Source organism: Arachis ipaensis, chromosome B10, assembly GCF_059453495.1.
Source record: "Arachis ipaensis isolate K30076 ecotype BB chromosome B10, ASM5945349v1, whole genome shotgun sequence".
Taxonomy (NCBI): domain Eukaryota; kingdom Viridiplantae; phylum Streptophyta; class Magnoliopsida; order Fabales; family Fabaceae; genus Arachis; species Arachis ipaensis.
In genome coordinates this window covers 45,864,116-45,877,891 of record NC_142435.1, presented here as the reverse complement: position 1 = coordinate 45,877,891, position 13,776 = coordinate 45,864,116, and the positions used below count along the sequence as shown (strand labels likewise).

The following is a 13,776-nucleotide window of genomic DNA, read 5'->3' as shown; positions in this document are numbered from 1 at the left end:
TCCGTGGGATTCGACCCTTACTCACGTAAGGTATTACTTGGACGACCCAGTGCACTTGCTGGTTAGTTGTATCGAAGTTGTGACAATTATGAATTAAGATCAAAGCACCAAGCTTTGGAGCCATTACCAGGGATTGTTCGAGCCTGGACATCACAATTTCGTGCACCAATCCTTCTATGAGAGATTAGGATAATTTCTCCATGAGGGATTATAGGTGTTTCCATATGGTTCACCTAAGTAATTTACCTCTGCTATTGCAGGGTTCTCAGGATCATAGGCCTCTTCTTCAGAAGGCGCCTCTTTAGTACTGTTGGATGCAGCTTGCATTCCATTCAGACTCTGAGAAATCATATTGACTTGCTGAGTCAATATTTTGTTCTGAGCCAATATGGCATTCAGAGTATCAATTTCAAGAACTCCCTTCTTCTGAGGCGTCCCATTGCTCACAGGATTCCTCTCAGAAGTGTACATGAACTGGTTATTAGCAACCATGTCAATGAGTTCTTGAGCTTCTGCAGGCGTTTTCTTTAGGTGAATGGATCCACCTGCAGAAGTATCCAATGACATCTTAGCTAATTCAGACAGACCATCATAGAATATATCCAGGATGGTCCATTCTGAGAGCATGTCAGAAGGACACTTTTTGGTCAGTTCCTTGTATCTCTCCCAAGCTTCATAGAGGGATTCACCTTCTTTCTGTCTGAAAGTTTGAACATCCACTCTAAGCTTACTTAGATTTTGAGGAGGAAAGGACTTGGCTAAGAAAGCCTTGACCAGCTTATCCCAAGAGTTCAGGCTATCCTTAGGTTGAGAGTCCAACCATATTCTAGCTCTGTCTCTTACAGCAAAAGGGAAAAGCATGAGCCTGTAGACTTCAGGAGCTACTCCATTAGTCTTAACAGTATCACAGATCTGCAAAAATTTACTTAAGAACTGAAAAGGATCTTCAGATGGAAGTCCATGGAACTTGCAGTTTTGTTGCATCAGAGAAACTAATTGAGGTTTCAGCTCAAAATTGTTTGCTCCAATGGTAGGGATGGAGATGCTTCTTCCATGTAAATTGGAATTAGGTGCAGTGAAGTCACCAAGCATTCTCCTTGCATTATTATTATTTTCGGCTGCCATCTCCTCTTCCTGTTCGAAAATTTCTGACAGGTGCTTGCTGGATTGTTGTAATTTAGCTTCTCTTAGTTTCCTCTTCAGAGTCCTTTCAGGTTCTGGATTTGCTTCAACAAGAATATTCTTGTCCTTGCTCCTGCTCATATGAAAAAGGAGGAACAGAAAAATAATAATAATGGGGATCCTTTTTACCACAGTATAGAGGTCCCTGTGTGAGTAGAAGAAAAGAAGAAGAGAAAATCTGAACTCAGAGAGAGAGAGGGGGTTCGGATTTTTGGTGAGTGAGGAAGAGATGTTAGTAAATAAATAAATAAATAGAAGGAGATGAGAGAGAAGAATTTTCGAAAATTATTTTTGAAAAAGAGTTACTGATTTTCGAAAATGGTTTTTGAAAAAGGGTAGTAATTTTCGAAAATTAAAATCAAAAATTAAAATAATTAGTTAATTAAAAAGAAATTTTGAAAAAGAGGGAGATATTTTCGAAAATTAGAGAGAGAGAGTTAGTTAGGTAGTTTTGAAAAAGATAAGAAACAAACAAAAAGTTAGTTAGTTAGTTGAAACAAATTTGAAAATCAATTTTGAAAAGATAAGAGGATAGGAAGTTAGAAAAGATATTTTAAAATTAAATTTTTGAAAAAGATAAGATAAGAAGATATTTTTGAAAAGATATGATTGAAATTAGTTTTGAAAAAGAATTGATTTTTAAAATCACAATTAATGACTTGATTCACAAGAAATCACAAAATATGATTCTAGAACTTAAGGTTTGAATCTTTCTTAACAAGCAAGTAACAAACTTGAAATTTTTGAATCAAAATATTAATTGATGATGTTATTTTCGAAAATTATGTGATAAAGATAAGAAAAAAATTTTTGAAAAATATTTTTAAAATTTTCGAAAATAACTAAGAAAAATGAAAAAGATTTGATTTTTGAAAAAGATTTTGAAAAAGATAAGATTTTTAAATTGAAAATTTGAATTGACTCATAAGAAACAACTAAATTTTAAAAAGTTTTGAAAAAGTCAACTCAAATTTTTGAATTTATGAGAAGAAAAAGGAGAAGATATTTTTTTTTATTTTTGAATTTTTAATGATGAGAGAGAAAAACATGAAAATGATGCAATGCATGAAAGTTATGGATCAAAACAATGAATGCAAGAATGCTATGAATGTCAAGATGAACACCAAGAACACTTTGAAGATCATGATGAACATCAAGAACATATTTTTGAAAAATTTTTAATGCAAAGAAAACATGCATGACACCAAACATGGAAATCTTTAATGCTTAGGCACTAAGAATTCAAGAATGCATATGAAAAACACCATACAACACAAAACAAGAAAACATCAAGATCAAACAAGAAGACTTACCAAGAACAACTTGAAGATCATGAAGAACACTATGAATGCATGAATTTTTCGAAAATTTTATGCAAACTTTAAAACATGCAATTGACACCAAACTTAAAAATTGACTCAAGACTCAAACAAGAAACATGAAATAATTTTTTTGATTTTTATGATTTTATGACTTTTTTGGATTTTTGTATATTATTTTTCGAAAAACATATGGAAAAAGAAAAATAAGAAATCCAAAATCTTTAAGAAGAATTCCAAGAATCTTTCAATATTAGCCTAAAGCTCCAATCCAAGGGTTAGACATGGCTTAATAGCCAGCCAAGCTTTAGCAGTACAAGCAATTCTCTAACATGTGGAGGCCTCAGTCCAAATAACTTTAGACATGGCTTTACAGCCAGTCAGGCTTCAACATGCTTCATGAAACACTAGAATTCATTCTTAAAAAATTTTAGAATAATTTTCGAAAACAGATGAGAAATTTTTGAAAGATTTTTGAAAAATTTTTGAAAATAGAACAAAAAGAAAATTACCTAATCTGAACAACAAGATGAACCGTCAGTTGTCCAAACTCGAACAATCCCCGGCAACGGTGCCAAAAACTTGGTGCACGAAATTGTGATCTCAGGCAACGGCGCCAGAAACTCTGTACGCACGTCTTAATAAATCGTTTTTCATTCACAACTTCGATACAACTAACCAGCAAGTGCACTGGGTCGATCCCACGGAGATTGTTGGTATGAAGCAAGCTATGGTCACCTTGTAAATCTCAGTCAGGTGGATATCAAAAGGTTATAGAGTTTTCGAAATTAAATAATAAATAGAAAATAAGGATAGAAACACTTATGTATATCATTGGTGAGAATTTCAGATAAGTGTATAGAGATGCTTTCGTTCCTCTGAACCTCTGCTTTCCTGCTGTCTTCATCCAGTCAGTCTTACTCCTTTCCATGGCTGGCTTTATGTAAGGACATCACCGTTGTCAATGGCTACTTTTTATCCTCTCTGGAAAATGATCCGATGTGCTGTCACTGCATGGCTAATCGTCTGGAGGCATCACCCTTGTCAATGGCTGCATCCCATCCTCTTGTGAAAATGGTCCAAATGCTCTGTCACAGCACGGCTAATCATCTGAGGTTCTCGATCATACTGGAATAGGATTCACCCTCCTTTTGCGTCTGTCACTACGCCCAGCACTCGCGAGTTTGAAGTTCGTCACAGTCATTCAATCCCAGAGTCCTATTCGGAATACCACAGACAAGGTTTAGACTTTCCAGACTCTCATGAATGCCGCCATCAATCTAGCTTATACCACGAAGATTCTGATTAAGAGATCCAAGAGATACTCATTCAATCTAAGGTAGAACGGAAGTGGTTGTCAGGCACGCGTTCATGGGGGAATGATGATGATTGTCACGTTCATCACATTCAGGTTGAAGTGCGAATGAATATCTTAGAAGCGGAATAAGTTGAATTGAATAGAGAAATAGTAGTACTTTGCATTAATCTTTGAGGAATAGCAGAGCTCCACACCTTAATCTATGGAGTGCAGAAACTCTACCGTATGAAAATACATAAGTGATAATGGTTCAGGCATGGCCGAATGGCCAGCCCCCATGAAAGTCTAAGATAGCATAAAACTGATCAAAGATCTCTAATACAATAGTAAAAAGTCCTATTTATACTAAACTAGTTACTAGGGTTTACAAAAGTAAGTAATTGATGCATAAATCCACTTTCGGGGCCCACTTGGTGTGTGCTTGGGCTGAGCTTGAATGTTACACGTGTAGAGGTCAATCTTGGAGTTGAACTCTAGTTTGTAACGTATTTCTGGCGTTCAACTCTGGCTTGTGACGTGTTTCTGGCGTTTAACTCCAGACAGCAGCGTAGAACTGGCGTTCAACGCCCTTTTACGTCATCTAAACTCGGCCAAACTATGGACTATTATATATTGCTGGAAAGCCCTAGATGTCTACTTTCCAACGCAATTAGAAGCGTGCCATTCTGAGTTTTGTAGCTCCATAAAATCCACTTTGAGTGCAGGGAGGTCAGAATCCAACAGCATCAGCAGTCCTTCTTCAACCTCTGAATCTGATTTTTGCTCAAGTCCCTCAATTTCAGCCAGAAAATACCTGAAATCATAGAAAAAGACACAAACTCATAGTAAAGTCTAGAAATGTGAATTTAACATAAAAACTAATGAAAATATCCCTAAAAGTAACCAGATTCTACTAAAAACATACTAAAAACAGTGCCAAAAAGCGTATAAATTATCCGCTCATCAATGTTAAATGTGCTTTCCTTAATGGCTTTATTGATAGAGAAGTGTATGTGGCACAACCCCCCGGTTTTGAACATAAAGAGTTTCCAAATCATGTTTTCAAATTAACTAAGGTTCTTTATGGTCTTAGACAAGCTCGAAGAGCTTGGTATGAAAGGCTTAGTGCCTTCTTGTTGGAAAATCAATTTCAAATGGGTACCACCGACACTACTTTATTTATTAAAGCATCTAATGATGATATACTCCTTGTTCAAGTTTATGTTGATGACATTGTATTTGGATCGGCCAACATTTCCTTGTGTGAAGAGTTTGGAAAACTCATGACTAGTGAGTTTGAAATGAGTTTAATGGGAGAGCTTACTTTCTTTCTTGGCCTCCAAATTAAACAAACTCCTAGTGATACTTTTATTTACCAAGAAAAGTATGCAAAAGAACTTATTAAAAGGTTTGGCTTTGAAAATTCCAAATCTATGGGTACACCGATGCATCCCAACACAAAACTTGAAAAGGATGATGATGGTCAAGATGTGGATGAAACAAGGTATAGGGAAATGATAGGTTCACTCATGTACCTTACCTCCTCTAGACCGGACATTGTCCAAAGTGTGGGTGTATGTTCAAGGTTCCAATCTCACCCAAAAGAATCCCATCTCACGGCTGTTAAGCGCATCATTAGATATATTAAGGGAACTTGTGATTATGGATTATGGTATCCTAAATCTGATGACTTTTGTGCAGTAGTGTTTTGTGATGCAGATTATGCGGGAGATAGAGTGGATAGAAGAAGCACGTCCGGCATGTGTTGCTTCCTTGGAAGCTCACCCAACATGTGGTCAAGCAAGAAACAAGCCACAGTGGCTTTATCCACCGCTGAAGCAGAATACATTTCCGCATCTGCATGTTGCACTCAATTAATTTGGTTAAAAATACAATTAGAAGATTACAAATTAAAAATCAATAGTATACCCTTATTTTGTGATAATATGAGTGCTATAAACATTTCAAAAAATTCTGTTTTGCACTCAAGAACAAAGCACATTGAGATAAAATATCACTTTATTAGGGAACATGTACAAAAGGGAACTATTGATATTCAATTTGTAAAATCTGAAGACCAAATTGCTGATATTTTTACAAAACCCCTCTGTGAAGACAGATTCTGTAACTTAAGAAAAAGTTTGGGAATGTTTGATTTAAGTTTCATTGAAAATTTGTGAATTTTTTAACTCTGTCCAGTTTTGTCTCGTAGGTTTGGACGAGATAAAATACAAGGATGATGAAGGAGCTGTGGTCAAGGGGGAGGCAACGCAGAGTTCAAAATTTTATGGTCCCCACCAAAATTCCTTGACCCCACCTTAACAGTTATGGTAGTTATCTCTCTACAAATAAGAGTCTCCTTCTTGTGTCATCAAATCTTCTTAGAAGTAGTTATTGTCAAATCAAAATCCTTCTCTCCATCTAATCCCTTGATTTAAGGCAACAACTTTTCAGTTTTAGATTTCAAAAGTTAAAAAGAGAAATCATTTTTTTGGGTAATAACCACCTATAATGGTCATTAACCACCCACTAATGGTCATTACTCTCTTCATATTCTCTCTCCAAACCTTATTTAATTCGTCACTCACCTTGCTTCTCTCACCCACTCAATTCGGTTATCTCCCTAACCTTTCATATTTCATTCTTCCATCACCATGAAAAAGAAAACCGCGCCAAGAAAAAGTGAAAGGCTTCTATTCTCTCAAAAATAGTCTACTCCACAATCACACACACACATTCACATCCATTCTACATCATCTTCATCACCCTCACCCCCATCAAAACGCAAAGACACAATGAGAAGAAATGTCATTGCCACAAAAACTTCCTCAAGGAAGAAGAAAAGTGTTCCTGTGACAGAAGAAGAGGAGTCTCATACTTCTCCCATTCCTTCCCCTCCATAATCGCCACCAAAGAGATCAACTCCCCATGCATCCGGGAAGAGTGCTCAAAAGACTAAAGGTTTTTCTCTTCACGACACCACCGAACCTCCAAACTTGGAATCCCTGGAATTCAGAAACAAGTATGGCAAGACTCACTCCCACTTTGATCCTAGCAGATTCAACTCTTGTACTTCTTTTGAGTTTCACAATGAGGTTATGGAAAAACGTCATCTATGTACAACCTACCTTGTGAATCTCGACACTCTCACTAACAAGGGCATCAACATCTCCTCTCTGTTTGAACTCCTCAACTGGAAGCCCCTTCTTCTCATTCAGAAACCAGTCTATCCTGGCCTAGTCCGAGAGTTCTACGCCAATATGCGACTCATTGACGGCACCCTTCATTCCTATGTCAAAAGGGTTCAAATAGCCCTTGATTCTGAGACCATTGGAGCGGCCCTGGGCTTCAAGGATGAAGGACCACGAGCGCATATGGTAGACAAATGGGATACACAAGTCGGCGTTTCATACAAAGCAGTTCTTCAGCACATCTGTGAAAATCTTTCTGGCTTGTATTGAACGATTCCAACCCACAAAGCTCTAGGACCAGTCAATTCCCTGCTTCACTGAATCATCACCCATATTTTGACTCCCCAAAGTGGCTCATACAACCGAGTAACATTTTCTGACTGTCTCATATTATTTGCTTTGGTTACCTCTACTCCTATATCTTTTGGCTATATTATGATCAGGCATATGTGAGATTTGTTAGAAGCACCAAAAAGGCTAATCTGCCTTATGGTAAGTTTTTAACAAGAATTTTTGAATACTTTAAAGTTGATTTGTTGAATGAGGCAGTAGAGAACAAAGTATCCTCAATCCGAGGAGGAGGAGCGACTAAGGGAACCAAAGGGGGCAAATCTGTGGCATCAGACAGTGACCATGAGACTCGGCCAGAGTCTTCCAAAACAGTCAAATCCATCAAAGAAATTTTGGGTGAATTCTCAAACATGGCAGACATGATGATTCAATCTCACAAAGAGACTCGCAAGTAAGCCTCTGAGAGCGAGAAAGCTTGGAAAAATTGCAAAGAAAGGGTCAGCCTGATGTTAGCAACTCTTAAGGAGGATCTGGGTGATAATAGTGAAGAAGGCGCTGAGGACTCCGCCTTTCATCTATCAGATGATTGATAACTGTTGTTTTATGTTATTTGATGTTGGCATGATTAGGCTCAATCTCTATTTTGTTGTAGCATGACTTGATACTCATTGCTTCTTGGTACTTTGACACACTTGGCAACTTATGAATATTTTGTTATATTGCCACTGATCTCTTGCAGGTACATAATGCCCCTTTGATGACAAAAGGGGGAGAAAAGCTGAAAATTGAAATATGAAAAACAGGGGAGGAGAAAATAGAAAACAGGGGATGAAATTTTCTGTTGAAAATTCATGATCACCCTTGTTATATTTGGTGCTTGATGATAGCTTGATGATAATATTGAAACTGCATTGTGTTTGCTGATATTGTTTAATAATGAGTTGACAATGCATTTGTTTTATGAAGAATGGTTGATAATTAACTGTGATGAATGTATATGCACGATTAAAACTCTGTTTTCATCTTGGTTAATATGCTTAATTTTTTTGGCAGTTCCTTTAAACTATGGAAAGCATAAAAAAAATTGCCATGTTTTAACCATATGTGCTTCAAATACTTTTTTACCATAATAATGCTCTGATATCTTGTTTAGAAAAATATTTGAATAAAATTTCTTGTTGATTGGTGTGTGTAAAAAGTTTGAGCAGTAAATCAGTTTATGATATCAAATGAGTTTTGATTATCAATTTAAAACTGCTCATAAATCAAGCATTCAACATTTTAAAATAAACATGTTGAATAACATTGTTACTTGAAGCTTGATTAAATTGTTACAGGTTAGTGCTTCCCTTGATAAAAATGACATATATTAAAGGGGAGCCATGTGACAATTTGAAAGGGGGAGAAATTCAAATTCAAAGGGAGTATTCTTTACTCAATCTTTAAATTTCTTTCCATTTTAATTTTAATAATGTTTGTCATCAAGGGGGAGATTGATGAGTTTGGAAAACTCTAAATTAAATTGATGATGATCAAACATTATTAACAGCAAAATTATTAATCTAATTTTGATTGATATATTAATTAAATTAATTTTGCTGTGCAGGTTTTTAATTGGGCCGAAAATAAAATATAAATGATTACAAGCCCAAGTGTGAATTTTTGCTTAGCATTGGTTAAAATATTAATCAATGAAGTTTGGCTGAATTATTGTTCTTGTGTTGGGCCAGACTTAATGCTTGTGGTTACAAGTCCAATTATAAATCTTTGCTAAGTGATCCAATACTTAGCCTAAATCAAAATATTATTGGGCCAAAATCAATATTTGTTTCTACCAAGCCCAATTTTAATTTTGATGAATGTTTTCATTGCTTGATCCGAAACAAAATTCATCAGGAAAGCAAATGTTACTAATTGGGCCAGAATAAAACTCAATGTTACAAAGCCCAATCTTATTGTTGATGAATGTTTCCAAACTTGGTCCGAAACCAAGATGAAGAGAAAGCAAAAATGCTTTCAACGGATCCAAGCACTTCACCATGTGATGGATTCCAAAATTCATTACATTGTCATTTAATGCATGAGAACTATGAGAGAGAAGGTTGCAGGTGAATTGATTGATGGCCATAGTGCTACACGCCACTCTAAGCTAGGGAAGTAAAAGCAACTTTTACTAACTAATTGGTTTATTACATTTGAATTGCTTTTCTTTCAAGTTGTTTATTCTCTCTCATCTCTTTCTTCTTTTTGGTCAATATCCAGAAAATAAAGGAAGCCATGGAAACTACATGGAGCTACCGAAATGAAGCTGCATGCATCAATACCATCAAGCTAATGATGGCAAGAAAACATACTAAAATAAAAATGAGCTGTAGCTGAGATTTTCACCAAATATGATTAGATTTGGTGAAGTAATCTTGAGCTCTTCATGCTCAAAAATGGACGATGAAGATTCGGCCAGCAAGGGAGATTCTTGAAGCATGGCTTGTCTTTGATTTTGCTCAACCACCACAGGAAGTAGCTAGAGTGGCGAAGTGATGGTTGAGGCAGAGATTGAAGCAGATGAAGTCATCATCATCATGAAGCATCAAGGGCCAAAAATCCATCTTGGAGAGCAAGCCAAGGATGGAGAGCTCGGATTGATGAGGTGATGATCAAGAAAGGACTAGAGGTAATTGCATGTTGGGTTTTGCACGATTATCTCTTCTCTCTCTATGTGGCCGAACCGGTTCTATTTGTTGAAGGAGGAAGAAGTTGGTTTGGGTGTTGGCTTCAAGTGTGGAGGCTTCTCTCTTCTATAAAAAAGGGAGAACAGCCACTGTTTGGAGCAAGGAGAAAAATTTGAGAGTGCAAGACACAGTGTTCTCAGAGCTACCTGAGCTAATAGTTTTCTCTTCTCCTTCAATGTATTCTGCTTTGTATTTTTCTGTTTAATTTTGTCATGTCTTGAGTCTCATGGAAAAAAGGCAAACAGTGAGGTTTGTATGAAAAAGCCATAGAGCGGAAAAAGGCAGAGAGTGCAAAATTAAAAGAAAAAGCCATAGATGTCTTAGAGTTCCTTTGTTCATCTATGTTGTGTTTCATGATTCTGTGGGAATCCCCTTGTAAGTTGGGTTAGCACTTTACAGTTTGTAATCAAGTTGATTATAGTGAAATTCCATCATTGTTGTGATGGAGACTGGATGTAGGATGCACTGCACTTAGCAGCTGAACCAGGATATATCTGGGTGTAATCTTTCTTCTCTCCTACTCCATTTCTGTTTTCTACTGCACAGGAGCAAAAATCTAAAAATGTCTCGTGCCAAGTGACGAGACAAAACGAAAAGTCTCGTGGCTAGGAACGAGATAAAAGAAAAAGTCTCGTGTCCAGAGACGAGCTAAAACAGAAAAGTCTCCTCTGAGTTCAGCAAGTGTTAGCAACCAAAAAGGGGGCTAAGATTCAACCCCCCTTCTCTTAGCCACTGAAACCATCAAATAAAATACATACATATATAAAACATGTATGGAATAAGAACCGGAGATTCTTAGTATGGTAAAGGTGCCCACATAACTAATATGTAAGGTCCCGGAAAAGGCAGAGGCATTCCTAAAACTTCGACACTCAGATTTAAGCTTAAAACTTATTCTAAACTAGTAATATTGGTAATTATCTAAGGGAATTCTAATTCTAATCTAACTCTGCATCTTCTGTCTCACCAAACCTCGTATTCATCGGTAAAACTACCCTCAGCGTCATCTCCGCCATTATGAGGGATCTCTCAGTTGTAAAGACACATAAGACAGGCAAAGAAAACACAGATATGATGCAATTACAGCAAGTAAGACAAATAGCAGATAAGCATGCCTAATCAATTCGGCAAACCAAAGTAATTCACACTCAAGTAAAACATACAAATGCACATGATGCATGTTTGCTTTATGGCCGATGAGTCTCATTTGTCGGTTATCCAGCCAAACCCAACATGTCCGGTAGCTAAACATGGACAGTCCCTACGTGTGCGCATCCCCAAGCTAAAAAATTCATATACATTCAATATATATATATATATATATACACCCATGGGGAGAGCTCATCCGGAAAGGTATAAGTGTCCGTCCACACTTACGACGCAGGGTCAAAGGAATGAGATGCAAATAATTTATATTTCCATCCTCGAGCAAATGGGGCGAACCACAATCCTTGCTACTACCCAAGAAACTCAAATCATCATAATCCGGAGCAAGTGGGGTGAACCACACCCTTGCATCTACCTGGGGAGCCTCAATACTAACCAACTTGGAGCAAGTGGGTCGAAACCACAACCCTTGCGTCTACCCAGGAGGTACGTTCTCATATATCCAGGAGGAACAAAGGAGGGGATCCTAACCTCCCACCATCTCGCTGGAGGCAATTTTACAATACCAGGAGGAACAAAGAAGGGGATCCTCACCTTCCACCATCTCCTAAGGTCGCACTTTCAAGAAAGAGTGCTCAAATGAAACAATTATTCCTTTAAAAATCAGTTTTATAATATTAAAAATATATTTATGCAACCTTATCTTCTCTATAATCCGATATGTTCTTCTTAATCAACTCAAAACACTTCTCGAAATCACTTCTGTTAATCTACCCACAACACTCTGCAATCTAAGTCTCCGGCTCTAAACACAAACCAGAAACTACCTCTTTTATCTTATCAGTATACTTTCGCTCACCCCAAAAGCTTAAACACTAGCTAGGGAATCTCAATTGGTAGTTACAGAGGTTTGAAAAGCTTAAAGAATGGCTTAAAGCTCAAAAACACAATTTTCAGCTAAAACAGAGTTTAGTGTACACATACCTCCCGCGTACGCGGGACGTCTGGGTAGAGCACAGGGTCTGCGTTGCGTGGTACATGTTTGTGTACACACACCCCCAATTTGACAGGTCTATGTACACACGACTATGCTGTATATGCGAGATCACAAAACAATGGAGAAACCTCGCGTCGCGTGGCATATCGCGTACGCATGCACCCCTTTTTCCTCAAAAGGCTGCTAAGTCTCAGAAATCAGATTTTTGTACCGAACTTTGATCACGCATAACTTTAACAGACTCAATTTTCATTCTAAATAAGTTTTATAAAATTTGGAAGTCCAGAAGCCAAGTTATGGCTCGTCGAAGTTGGTCAAAAAGTCAATTTTTACCAAAAAGTTCAAAACCTCATTCTTTCCAAAATCCCAAAACAAAATCATTTGTTCCACAACCAAAATAGCACCAAATATATCCAAACCATATTTCTTACACTCTCCATTCATGCTACAACATATCAACATATAATTCCTTCAATTTATTCCATAATTTCTTTAATGATACCCCACCGAATCCAATATCATTCATCAACATTTCACACTATATACTTACACCATATATACTCTATTAAACCAACCAATTCATTTAAGAATTTCCAACAAAATCATTAATCCTCAATCATTTATATAATTCAACTTATCCTATGGTCAACTAGCCTAAGTTTTCACATGACATTATACATTAACTATGAGAAACCAAAATCATACATTGGTCGATTCCTTCCTAAGCTTAAAACACCATAATACAAGCTTCCAAGATTTCAAATCAACTCAAGCAAAATTCCGACCACCAAAGCTTTATCCCAAGAGCTCCCATTTGCTAATTCAACTCCAATTTAACATAAACTCAAGCTAGTTCATGCAATTCACTCAAATTAGTACTAGGACACACAAAATTGGACAAACAATAAGATTTTAGAGTTTTTTTACCTTATCCATTGATGATTGAGGTAAAAATCAACAATTATCCGATGCTAGATTGTACCTAAACCACCAAAATTACTAAAATCACTCACTATTCATACAAAAATACAAAAATAGAAAGGGGAAAGAAATTGGGCACAAATCACAAAGTTTCTGATTACTTTTCTCAAATAAAATTGAAAAGAACTCCAAGACGAACAAGTGGCCATAAACGGCTCGTCAATCAGAGTTCTGGATTGAAAGTTATGGAAGATTGAAATGGGAAGTGAATAGTGAATTGTTTAGATTTTGTTCCCCATCTCCATTTCAGCATGGAACCAAGAATGAGGGGTTTAAGTGGCTGAATTGGAGGGGAGGGATGATGGGTGGTTATATAGGTTGGGCCTTGAGCTCAATATAGGCCATGTCCAACCGGTTTAGCTCGTTGGCCTAATTTTGGGTCAAAACCTTTAAAATTTGCGTTTTAAATCCTGTTCTAAATATTTTTACATCTTTAAATTATAAAATTTAATTTTTTAATTTCTTTGGTTCATAATTAATTTATTAGTTAATTATTTATTAATTTACCGGGTTTTACATCCTACCCACCTAATTAAGAATTTTGTCCCCAAAATTCAGATTCAGTTATCCGAAAAATAGGTGAGGGCAGTCTTCTCTCATTTCTGACATAAGTTCTTAGGTGTGTTCCTCAATTCCAGCTCGACTCCAAGCAACCTTTATTAACAAAACTCCTTTTTTATGT

General features: G+C 36.7%; 1 non-coding gene across 1 annotated transcript; it reads left to right on the top strand.

Annotated features, from left to right (window-relative positions):
- Nucleotides 1-625: 625 nt before the first annotated feature.
- On the top strand, nucleotides 626-729 carry LOC148579894 (small nucleolar RNA R71). The gene has a single exon (XR_015899214.1). It is a non-coding gene; the product is annotated as a small nucleolar RNA R71 (small nucleolar RNA).
- The last annotated feature ends 13,047 nt before the right edge of the window (nucleotides 730-13,776 follow it).